This window comes from Oryx dammah, unplaced genomic scaffold (genome assembly GCF_014754425.2).
Source record: "Oryx dammah isolate SB20612 unplaced genomic scaffold, SCBI_Odam_1.1 HiC_scaffold_29, whole genome shotgun sequence".
Classification (NCBI taxonomy): domain Eukaryota; kingdom Metazoa; phylum Chordata; class Mammalia; order Artiodactyla; family Bovidae; genus Oryx; species Oryx dammah.
This window is the reverse complement of record NW_024070213.1, coordinates 50,250,916-50,263,511: the sequence shown is the minus strand read 5'-3', so window position 1 is coordinate 50,263,511 and position 12,596 is coordinate 50,250,916. Positions and strand designations below refer to the sequence as shown.

Here is a 12,596-nt window from a genome sequence, read left to right as displayed (position 1 = left end):
AAAGCTAGTGGATTGGACCTGTCCTGGGTGTGTGCTAGTCGCTCAGTCGTGTCCAGCTCTTTGCAACCTCAAGGATTGTAGCCGCCAGCTGGAGGTGGCAAGGAGAGTTCTCCCATAGAGCAGCTTGCTTTCAGACTTCTGGCCCCTAGAACTGTGACAGAATTACTTTGATGTTATTTTTTTTTAAACAAGACATAAACAATTTTATGCTGTTTTAAGTCCAAATAAGTAAACAGGTCAGTAGAATCCACATTATGAAGAGTTACTGCTCATCCCCATGATCTGTTCTTTATGCAATAGTTTGAAAGAGATTTTTAAAGACAGAAATCCAGAGATTCCCACTGTGCTTAGGATGGACTTCTGACCGTTACTTCCTAGGGTCTATAAGATGCTTCAAGACCGGACCCTTGCTCACCTTTCTGACTGTTTCCTCCTGCCCTTGGCCTCACTGGCCATGCTTCAGTCACGTGGATCTTCTTTCTGTCTCAAAAATGGCCCCAGGGACTTTGTACTTGCTAGTCTCTCTACGGAAAATGCTGTTGTTCCTAAAGACTGCCTGATATCCATGAACTAGTCTCTGCTTACATGTTACCCCCACGTGGAGACACCATCCCTGACCATCTGTTCTAAAGAATTCCCTCTTATTACAGTACTCTCTTTTATTTTCTTCAAAGCACATATCACTCTTTGAAATTCATTTCTTCTTTTTCCTTTTTACCTCCCCTCCACCCCCCAATCAACATAGAGGCTGCCTGTGGGCAGAACCTTTGTCTGTTCATCCCTCCCTGGGTATCCCTGGCATGTACCTGACTGCCAGCTCTAAAGAAGGAACTCAATAAATATTATTGTTGACTCACTGAATGAATAAATTCCTGTTAATGCACTTTGGAAGTTATGAATAAAGAATGAAATTCCTGTTTGAAATTATACTTTTGGCTGTTGAATGGTCCTTCTGGAACAAGATTCAGCTTGGAGATACCACCATGGGGTATGACATCAGTTGTGCTGATGAAGGTTTTATTAACAAGCATCCAGGATGTAGCTGAGGAATGTTGTGGTGTCGAAATCCTGTGCCACACTTCCCCATCACTGTCTTTCCTGCTTTCAGCCGAGCTGGATTTTCTTGAGCTGAAAGAAGAAGCTCAGAAAGTGAAACAAGACACTAATCAAATGGTGTGTTACAGCTCAGCAGTTTGCTGGCAGCAGGGTAGCCTCACTTACTCACAGGCACAGGGGAACCTCTGATCTGTGTGTACTTGGGAACCAGTGTCTGTCGACAACACAAAGTCTTTATTGGGTTCTCATTAAGTGATGGATGTGGAAAAGAACATTTTTACCTGGAACCAAGTAGGCTTCCTTAGGACATTTAATTGACTCTATTTTAATAGACACAGGTGTTTTCAGAGGGACCCAGGTATTCCCTCAGCAGATACTGAGTACCTCCTTTCAGGTGTGAGGGGCTGTGTGTACACTGATAAGTAATCTAGACATGCTGGTTTGTAAAGCTAGTGGATTGGACCTGTCCTGGGTGTGTGCTAGTCGCTCAGTTGTGTCTAGCTCTTTGCAACCCCAAGGACTGTAGCTGCCAGGCTCCTCTGTCCATGGGATTCTCCAGGCAAGAATACTGGAGTGGGTTGCCATTTCCTTCTCTAGGGGATCTTCCCAACTCAGGGATCGAACCCAGGTCTCCTACATTGCAGGCAGCTTCCTTACCTTCTGAGCCACCAGGGAAGCCCCTGACCTGTGTGAGAGAGATGTAAATAATATATGCAAATATGTCAAATGCTTCATAAATGGCAACTGTATTTCTTACGTATGTGGGAGGTGTGCTGTGGAATTGAACTTCAGGTTGGCAGTGGAGGGACCCTTTGAAAGCCTGAGGATGACAGCACCCAGTAAATCTTCCCTCCCTCCATTCTTTTCCCTACCCCAACTCTGGCTCAGACTCATGCTGGCAGTGACTCACCCTGAGAGCAAGGGAAGGAGGAGAGGAACTTGTATGTAAGAACACAGGTTTAAGGTCTGTGGAGGGCAGTCCCTTCTGAAGCATCTCATCACTTGGTGTGATGCTCCCTGGGGTCTGACATGCACAGAAATATGCTTTTCGTTATCTGTGACCCAGTTGCTCTATAAGGACTAGAGTCCAGGGGCTGATGGATAGAATTGGGCTCATTCCCCCAACACTCCAGAGGATCCCCTCTAAAGGGATGGCCTGGAGGTGAAAGATGGAGCCTGCACCTCTCAGCAGAGCCTGGGACTTGGCAACTTGCTGGTGGGCCCCTCTGGCCTCACTGGTATCTCTAAGCCCTCACTGCCTTGGAGCCATCGCATCACATGTTAAATGTTCCTTATCAAGGCTCTTATTTGAAAAGCTCCGTGACAACATCTCTGAAATGAAAAGTAGGGTCTGCACTTCTGAGGATGTGATGAGTGAGTTGGAGGCAGTTTCCCAGGGGAAGGATTTTGTCTCCAAGCTCTGAAATAGAATCCATTCTCAGTCAGAAGGTTTCTTTTAATTTCCTCAGAACCCCTCCAATCCTGATCCTCTCCCTAAGGGGAGGACTTCTGGCGGTGAGCTCCACAGCTTCTCGAGCAATCTTTAGGTAAACACAATGTGTCTGTGTTAGTCCCTTTAGTTGTGTCTGGCTCTTGGCAACCGCATGGTATAGCCCACCAGGCTCCTCTGTCCAAAGAATACTAGAGTGGGTGGCTATTTGCTTCTCCAGGGGATAAAAAAATCCCCAAATTGAACATTTTAAACATTTTTAAGTGTACAGTTCAGTAATGTTAGGTATATTCCCATCATTGTGCAACACATCTCCAGGACTCTTTGCTTGCTTGCAAAACTGTATCCATTAAACAGTTCCCCATTCCTCCCTACTCCCAGCCTCTGGCAAGCACCATCCTCCTTCTTGTTTCTTTGAACTTTGACTCTTGGTATGTGTCTTGTGACTGGCTTATTTCACTTCGCACAGTGTCCTCAAGGTTCATCCACGCTGTAGCATGTGTCAGAATTTCCTTCCCTTTAAAGGCTGAATAATATTCCACTGCATGTGTGTACCACGTTTGCTTAATCCATTTATCCATCAGTGGATGTGTGGATTGCTTCCACCTCTCAGCTATTGTGAACAGTGGTGTTGTGAACATGGGTTTGCAAATGTCTGTTTGAGATCCTACTTTCACTTCTTTCAGACATATGTCCAGAAGTGGGATTGCTGTGTCATATAATAAGTCGGTTTTTAATTTTTCGAGGAATATTTGTACTGTTTTCTGTTGCAGCTACACCATTTAATAGTCTTACAAACAGTGTATGAGGGTTTCGATTTCATTACATCCTCACTGGCACTTGTTATTTTCTGTTTTCTTGATAGTAGCCATCCCTGTGGGTATGAAGCAGTATCTCATTATGGTTCAACAATGCAGTTTTATTACTTTATACTTCATATTGTAATCAATATATAGATTGGTACTAATCCAAACTGACGGGCTTCCCAGGTGGCTCTGTGGTAAAGGACCTGCCTGTCAATGTGGGAAATACAAGAGATGCAGGTTGGATCCCTGGGTCGGGAAGATCCCCTGCAGAAGGAAATGGCAACCTACTCCAGTGTTCTTGCCTGGAGAATCCCCATGGACAGAGGAGCCTCGTGGGCTGCAGTCCATGGGGTCGCAAAGAGTCAGACGTGACTGAGCGACTGAGCACGCAATCCAAACTAACAGCAGCTGTTTATTGAGTGCTCACTAAATCTTCCAAATAGCTTGTGTGACTTACCTCTCACTATGACTCTAGGAGGAAGGTTCCAGTTTTTACTCCATTTTACAGATGAGGAAATTGAGGCTCAGAGACTTTGAGTAACTTACTCAAGATCATACAACTAGCAAAGGCTTACGTCTGGATTTGAACCTGGCTGTCTGGCTCCCAGAGAATTCTCTGCCTCCTTCTTCCTAACTAACTAAGCTGTTTAAAATTCATATCCCGAGCTGACCCATATCACGGAAGGTTTAATGGACAATAAGATCCTTTCTCGAGAACAGACTTCCTTCGTGGGCTCAGGAGTGGAAGATTCCAGAATAAGGCCCATGCCACAGTTGTCATAGAAGCGCCCTGTAGCACATGGACTTCACAAATAGTGGCCAAGTCGCTTAAGCCCTTGGCTTATAAAAGATTGTTTTTTTTGGCCTGAGTTCCCCTAAGTCTTGAGTAAATAATAGAAAAAAGTGAGGAAAGAGACACATAATTTTGAATATTTTTTTCTTGGCACTATTCAGCTCCTGAATTTGGTTTGTATTCTATATGTGTATGTGTTGGGGGGTGGGGGATGTTGCATTAATGAGCTATTACTGCATTAGAAGGTTTATTTCTTAGAGCCCCTGGGTTTTCTTGAAAGCTGTGGGAGCACTGAAATGCCTGCCAGTTTAAAAATAGCTGTCAAATACAGCTTTCCCTTGATATTCTCAGGGGCTTGATTCTAGAATCTCCTGAAGATACCAGAATCCTCGGGTGCTCAAATTCCTTATAGAAAATGGTATAGTCTTTGCATATAATCTATGCCTATCCTCCTCTGCACTTTAAAATCACCTCTAGATTACTTGCGATACCTAATACAATGTAAATCTTGTGTAAATAGTAAATACAGTGTAAATGCTGTGGCTGTGCATGTTAAATTCAAGTTTTCGTTATGGAACTTTCTGGACATATTTTTTTAAGTGGAAGCAAATTTATTCTATGGAAAGAACATTGTCCCTCTCAGAAGGTGAGAGCCTAGAACATTAAGAAAGTATATTTTTGTTCCTTGTTTGGTTGAATCCGCGGATGTGGAACCTGCAGATACGGCTGCCTATATTTGGTTTATTTTTTGTTAATCTTTATCTTATCTGATTGAGTGTGTGTGGTTTTTTTTTTAAATAACACTTTAAAAATATTGTGTTTGCTTCATTGCACGTCATGTGGAATCTTAGTTCCCAGACCAGGGATTGAACCCGAGCATGCTGCAGTGGAAGCGGGGAGTTTTAACCAATGGACCACCAGGGAAGCGCCCTAATTGTTTTTGATTTGGCCTAATATTAGTCCAGTTTCCTTTAGGGTGTTACCGGAGTGATTGCTGCCTGCAATTCCCCATATCACTTCTAAAGTTTGCGTTGGCTTATTGTGTTAACAGACTCTTCAAATTACATTAGGAAAAATACATGGCATTATTTCAAGCCAGGGGAGCAATTCCACACTCACATCTGCTAACCCTATTAGTAAACAATGGCCCAGAGCCCATGAAATCTGCAGGCCCCTCCTCACTCTTGGAGATGCCCTGTTTACAGTTGTTTGTTTTGACACTGTAGAATCAACTCTCCATTAAGAACTCAACTCACAGATTAATCCCCTGAAACTTTTTTTTTAAAAAAAAAACAAGATCAGAAAACCCCCATGATGTGTCATTTCCTGTCACAACATCCTGGACAGAGTTTAAAGGATGAATTTTCTGGTGTTCTGAGGATCATTGAACTGAGGAGTCTGAAAGAATTTGCTATCTAGAAACAGTCTTCCCACTGGAGCTGGGGAAGGGAGGCCTTGCTCTTCCGCATCCTGGGCTCAGACCTACCTCTGTTCTTAAGCTTGTGGGTTACTTAGCCACCTTCTAACTGGGTGACTCGTAAAGGAGAATATCTGCCTCATGGGAACTCTGCAAAGATTTAACAAACCGAGGTGCATCAAGGTCCTGGCATAATCTGATTATCAGATCCCTTAAGTGCAGTGATTCCCAACCTTTTTGGTACCTGGAACCGGTTTTGCAGAAGACAAGTTTTCCACAGACCAGGGGATGGCGGGGATGGTTTCAGGGTGATTCAAGGACATTATATTTGTTGCGCCCTTTGTTTCTATTATTATTGCATCAGCTCCACCTCAGATCATCAGGTATTAGATCCCGGAGGTTGGAGAGCCCTGCTCTGAAGGACAGTTACTGTTACTGTCATTTGCTTTGGGCTGAATTGCTTCCCCTTCTACTTTCATACATCGAAGCCTTAACCCCTGTGACCTCAGAATGTGACTGGAGACAGGGTCATTAAAGAGCTGACTGAGTTAAAATGAAGTCACATGGGGGGACCCTAATCCAGTCTGACTAGTGTCTTTGTAAGAGGAAATTTGGACTACAAAGGGTTGGCAGAGGTCCATGCTCACAGAGGAAAGACTGTGTGGACTTGGGGAGAAGGTGGCCATCTGCAAGCTGAAGAGGGAGCCCGCAGAAAAAATCAGCCCTTCCCTGCCTCCTTGATCTTGGACTTCTAGCCTCCAGAACAGTGAGACAGTAAGTGACTATTTCTTCAGCCCCCCCAGTCGGTGGTATTTTTTATGGCAGCCCTAGCAAACTCATACATGATTTCATTCCTCTGATGCTGTCACAACTTCTCGAGTACCTTGTGAATGGGGAAAAAAAAAATTTAACATTCTGTATGTCTTCTTTGTCCCCTTTCTGAGGTCACTGGGTCTCACCCCCAGTGACGGGGGTGAGAGATTGGATGGAGAGGAGGAGGGCCATGTGACAGCAAGTCTGCTGAAGGCACCTGTTCCTTGACAAGGCCACTCTGCCCTGCAAGAGCTGCTGGTGGGCATTTCCTGGGTACTTCTTTCTGCCCCCTACTTTGTTCCATCCTGTGGCTTCAGGGATGTTGGACATCACGTTTCACCTTAATAATGTCACCATCTTTGAGGGAGCTTTTCTCTCCCTCCTGGGCTGTGCGTGAGTCAGATGTAAGATGCTTCCCTAAGCAGATGGGTCCATTTTATTTCAAAGGCTTTACTGCCAGCCATTACTGGGAGTTGGGCAGATAGAATAAGGAGTGACTAGATTTTAGAGGAATCTTCAGCTGCCAGGGTGAGCTTCACTTCAACCCACTAAAAAGCTAGAAGAACAAAGGGATGTGCACACGAAGAATAGGGATGGTGTTAATGTCTCGTGACCGCAGTAATCCACCATGCAGTTCACAGGAGGGTCAGGCCTTCAAAGATGCAAGGGCAGTTGGAAACTGCCCTTAGAGATTCTTTCCATTGAAGATTTCAGCAAGTTTCACTTCTGGGTTATCTGACTTGTCGGGAAGGGGTCTTGGTTATTTGTGCAGCTCTTAATGATTTCCGAGAGCCCATTCAAGTGGAAGTAGGGAGGATTCAGTTCAAAGAGCTGGGATGCTTGAGTTAGCTATTGATTTTAATAGTCTTTTGCAGCTGATAACATTGTGCATGCAAGGTTTCTTTGAGAAAACTTCGAATAGTTTTCAGGTGGCCGGAGGAAGGAATTATTTCTGTTAGTGTTCTTTTCCAGCAGTAAGAAGGGAGAAAGAAGTGATTTGGTTGTGAATTTCTATTCATTGTGTCTTTATTTTTTTAACTCTTTTTCAGGAGGGCCACCACCCTATTGTTTCACAACATTCAATGACTCACTATGGCCAGTCCTTATCCTCTTTTTCTCCCCAGGATTAGTTTCATTTAGGTCTCTCTGTCTGGTCCACGGTTCTTGTTTTTCAGTTCACATGGATTCTGAAAAATAGAGCAGTCACTTAGCAAATATTTATTGGTGAATCTTTTTTGTGGGAAAGGAAGTGTTTGGTTTTTCATCCTTTTCTTAAAGCCTGTTAGAGAAGCAAGTTTTTTCCTCATTTTTTTTTTTAATTGAAGTGCAGTTGATTTACTATTTTGTGTTAGTTTCATATGTACAGTGAAGTGGTTCTGTTATTTTTTTTTCAGATTATTTTTCATTATGGGTTATTGCAAGATGTTTAATATAATTCCCTGTGCTACAGTAAGTCCTTCTTGCTTATCTGTTCTTTGTGTGTGGATGAAACCATAAAGTATTTGCTTATCTATTTCATGTACAGTAGTCTTTACCAATTTTTCCCAAACTTACAACTTTAATCCTTCCCCTCACTTTCCTCTTTTGGTAACCATAAGTTTGTTTCCTATGGAGAAGGAGACAGTTTTGATTTACTTCTCTGTACCTGGGCTTTCTGTAGAGGCCATTGGGGGTAGGAATGAGAGTGATGGGTAGGGTGGGTATCTTTGAGCCTGGATTGAAATTGGGGTGAATTCTGTAACCAGCCATTGGAGCTGCAACAGCTGAGGTAGAAATGCCTGTAGCCTCCTTCTGGTTTCTCACCTGGATGTGGGGGGAAGGGAGGACTTGGGGGACTCCCATGTCCAGGTTGGCGAGACTGTCCTTTGACTTTCCCACCCAAGCCTGGAACAGCAGTTGGTTACTGGATCATCGATTTTATGCTCTTCTGGGGTCAGACTCTGCATTCTTTAACCTTGGCTTCAGCAAGAAAATATCAAGAGCAAGGACTTGGAGAAAATGTGCCCCGAGCCATGCTAGTGGGTCATGAAAGCTTTGTGAGTATAAAGTAGTCATTATTATATAAATCAGATAGATACTTAAGTCTGGACAGCAGGTAGCTCAAGACTGAACAGTTCAGGAACCGCCCCGCCCCCCACCCCCGCCCCCAAAACAAAAGACAGAAAGAGGAATCATCAAAAATAGGTGTTGGTTCTTTGGGGGCCTCAGACTGCCTCCTGCCGTGGTCTAGTTCCCCAGCAGCCCCATCTCACTGTGACCCACCTTTCCCTTGTTGTCCTCCTCTAGGCATCCCAGCTGGCCACAAGACTGCCACAGTAGAGTCTAGGGCATTCTCTGAGCCCCATGTGTCTGGTACAGGCAGCCCGTGCTCCATCAACATTTTTTGGAATTTTTTTTTTTTAGATTTATTTTTTTTTTGGATGTGGACCATTTGAAAGTCTTTACTGGATATTTTTATGTTTTGGTGTTTTGGCTGCAACGCATGTGGGAGCTTAGCTCCCTGATGCAGGGATTGAACTGCACCCCTGTGTTGAAAGGTGACTTTTTTTAAAAATGTAATTTTATTTATTTATATTTGGGATCTTTCTCAGACCAGGGATCGAACCCATGTCTCCTGCATTGGCAGGAAGATTCTTTACCACTGAGCCACCAGGGAAGCCCTGGACGGTGAAGTCTTAACCACTGGACCGCCAGGGAAGCCTCGTCATCAGTATCTTTTGATAGAACTAAATAAGATTTGTATGGCATTGTAGGATTTGATTGTGGACTTTTAATACAGCACCCCTGGTGACCCTTAAGCTCTGTCTGTTTTTCCCTGGAGCTGTCTTCTGAGGTACACTTGCCAGGCCTTGTTAATAGTTCGTTTCTTCTGCTTTGATTTATTAGATTAGAAGCTCTGTTCTTGGCCTCCCCTGCCCTTGGGAGAAGTTCTTGCTTTGTCTCCATAAAACGTTGCTATTGGGCCTTTCCCTGGTTTATTACTTTGCATTAATACCTGGCAGTTTATATGTCAGCTCTCCTCTTATTTCCTTTGCATATAATATTGCCTCTCTTTCAGAGGGCCTGGTGCTTGCTAAGAGTTTGTCGGCCTCTCATTTTTTATGTTGGTAGGTAAGGATTTACCTTGATCAGTCCCAGCTTTAGTGATAAGCAGCACAGAGAATTTGAAATGTTGGTTTTAAGCCACATGATTAGCAGAGGCAAAATGAAACGAGGGTCCAGAAATGGATGAAAAAGGGAGAGGCGAATGACCTTCTGGTGTCTTCTGCCCTTTGGTGTCTTACAGATGTAAAACGATTTGTGTTTGACTCAGTGTTTCTCTGTGAAGCAGTAGAAGGGATTATGTGAGCTGAGAGAGGAGCATTCAACAGGAAAGGGGTAGAGGAATAAAATGCCATGATGATTATGGTGCTGGATCTACTGAAGTTAGAGATACACTTTCCCCCACAAAACATATTTTGGTAGAAGAATTATAGATCCTTTGCATTGCCAGGTTTCAGTTGGGTGATAAAGCTGAACAGTCATTTTTTTGTGCTGGGCTGGTGGGGGACTCATTCATCCAAAGGGTTTTAGCTTTCAGTGCATCTGATTCCCTGTGGTAAGGAAGGAGAGGAACTGAACTGTTGCAGCAGGCTTGCCAGTTAGTCTAGGATGTTAGGAAATGAAATGGGGGGAAGAGTGAATTCCCTGGTGGTTCAGTGGCTAAGACTCCGAGCTCCCAGTGCAGGGAGCCTGGATTTGATCCCTGGTCCAATGGCAACCCATTCCAGTACTCTTGCCTGGAAAATCCCAGGGGTGGAGGAGCCTGATAGGCTGCAGTCCATGGGGTCGCTAAGAGCCAGACACGACTGAGTGACTTCACTCTCAGTTTTCACTTTCATGCATTGCAGAGGGAAATGGCAACTCACTCCAGTGTTCTTGCCTAGAGAATCCCAGGGACGGAGGAACCTGGTGGGCTGCTGTCTATGGGGTCGCACAGAGTTGGACACGACAGCAGGGAACTAGATCCTATATGCTGCAACTAAGTGTCTGCATGCTGCAACTAAAGATTCTGCATGCTGCAACTTGGCACAGCCAAATAAGTAAATCTAAAAATTAAAAAATGCGAGGAGGTTCCTCAGGTTCTGGTCTCTGGAGGGTCCCAGGCGGGAAGGTAGGTTTGATTGAGGGGTTGAATAGAGTCCTTTGATTCTATCCCTAGGGCAGGGCTGACATTCAGTGTGGGCAAGGCTGACATTCAGTGTAGACAGGGCCTGTTGATCAGGATGCTTCATTCCTCTCTGAGTCCTTGAGGATCAGAAAGGCTCTGAGCTTCTCAGACATAGGGAGAGAGGGGCAGAAAAGTGGAGCAGCTTTTCAGAGCATTCTGGAAGAAGAGATGAGACCGCCATCTGGAGATGGAGTAGAAGGATGTTCGAGATAGTTCTCTCCCCTTCTTGCCTTCATAGCTGGACCGTGAGTCTGTCTGTCTTCTGCAGGTTTCCTGGCCTTGATTGTAAAGCCAGCACCTAGGAGTTGCCAGGGAAGGATCGGTGTTAGCACACACCTTGGGTGGATACACAGTGGGGCCTGGGGTCCAGGAAGTAGCAGGAGGGCACTTCCAAGTCCCTGGAGGCAATAACTTTGCTGGGTGGTCTTGTGGAGGCACCGAGCAGAAGGTCCTGGACTCAAGTGCTTTTCTCCTCCTTGGGGAATGTGGTCGAGCATTGGATGGTCACATCCTCAGTTCTAGTCTTCGCCCGACCACTAGATTCTTGACATTGAGTGAGTCACTTAAGTGTGCAGGTACTCAGCTGACCTGTAAAATGGGCTCAGATTGGGACAGGAAGTGCCCTCCTGGGTATTTTTGAGAATTCAAATCGTCTCAGACAGGAAAAGTGCTCAGTCCCAGGACTGGCCAGTCATGCTGGCCTGGAGGGAGTGAACTTGTAGTTACAGTCTGCACTTGTTGCAGTCCTTCAGGTGCCCCCAGAGGTGGGAGGAAGGAGCCAGCCTCCCCCTTGGAACACAGGCCAAGTCTTAAGTGCCTTCTACCAAACCCTGGGTCGGGAAGATCCCCTGGAGAAGGAAATGGTAATCCACTCCAGTTTTCTTGCCTGGGAAACCCCACGGGCAGGGGAACCTGGTGGGCTACAGTCCATGGCATCGCAGAGTCAGACACGACTTAGTGAGTGAGCAACAACAGCAAACCAGACTTTGGTGTCAGTCACTGGGGACAGTGTTTCAGACCCTCGGCTCCTGCCAAACTCCTGACCTTCCCCTCTCCCCTGACGACACTTCTGGGACCTTAGCTGCTCTTCCCTCTTCCTTCTAAGTGCATGGTTTTTACAATACACTGGAACGACCAGGTGACTCAACTGATGGAGATACTCTTGTCAGAGTACCTGTCGGTTGCTATGGGACAAAAATACCCCCCAAACAGAACTCATGTCTTCTCCCCAGATTGCTGTGTCATTCAATTGAATGGAGATCATTTGATTAGTGAGTGATAATTTCCATCTGCCCTGCAATCAGTCTTTGAACTTTTGAGCTCCACCCTCTGCATGTGCGAGACAGTTAACATGGGAGCTCCCTGGGAGGCAGCATGGTGTTAAATCAGGCAGCTGCCAGACTGTATAGTTCAGATTCTCATGTGCCTGTGAGATGAGGTGGAGAAAGGAGAGAGCAAGGGTGCTCATCAGGAAAGAGTTCCTGAAGGGAGTACAACAATGGAAATGGAAAATCTTATGTTAGACTCCCCAGCCTCCTGAGGCCCAGACCCCAGGAAGGGGGAAGTACGAGGCAACTCCTTATATTGAATCAGGAAAATAAGGATCTTATCAGCACTTCTCAAACTGGATGCAAGAGGTTGGGGCAGGACTGAGGATTCTGCATTTCTGACAAGCTCCCTGGTGATGCTCCTGGTCTGAGGACCACCCTTGGTGTAGTCAGGTCTTAGATCGGGGTCCCCAGCCTCCAGTGTCTGGTGCCTGATGATCCGAACTGAGCTGATGTAATAATAATAGAAACAGAGTGCACAGTAAATGTAATGTGCTTGAATCATCCCGAAATCATCCCCCCTAATCCTGGCCCATGGAAAAATTGTCTTCCACAACCAGTCCCTGGTGCCAAAAAGGTTGGGGACCACTGTCTTAGATGGTAGATTAGGCATTACCTGCAGGTCTGTATCATGTGATTAGAGGTATATGTACACAAGGGAAAAGGAACCATTGGCACATGAGATTAATACAAATGTTTGCCAAACACCTCGCGGTGGTGAGT

At 45.3% G+C, this 12,596-nt stretch overlaps 1 protein-coding gene across 2 annotated transcripts in view; it reads left to right on the top strand.

Moving 5' to 3' along the window:
* CHST11 (carbohydrate sulfotransferase 11) overlaps positions 1 to 12,596 on the top strand; it is a 266,938-nt gene that overhangs the window by 33,415 nt on the left and 220,927 nt on the right. The window lies entirely within an intron of this gene.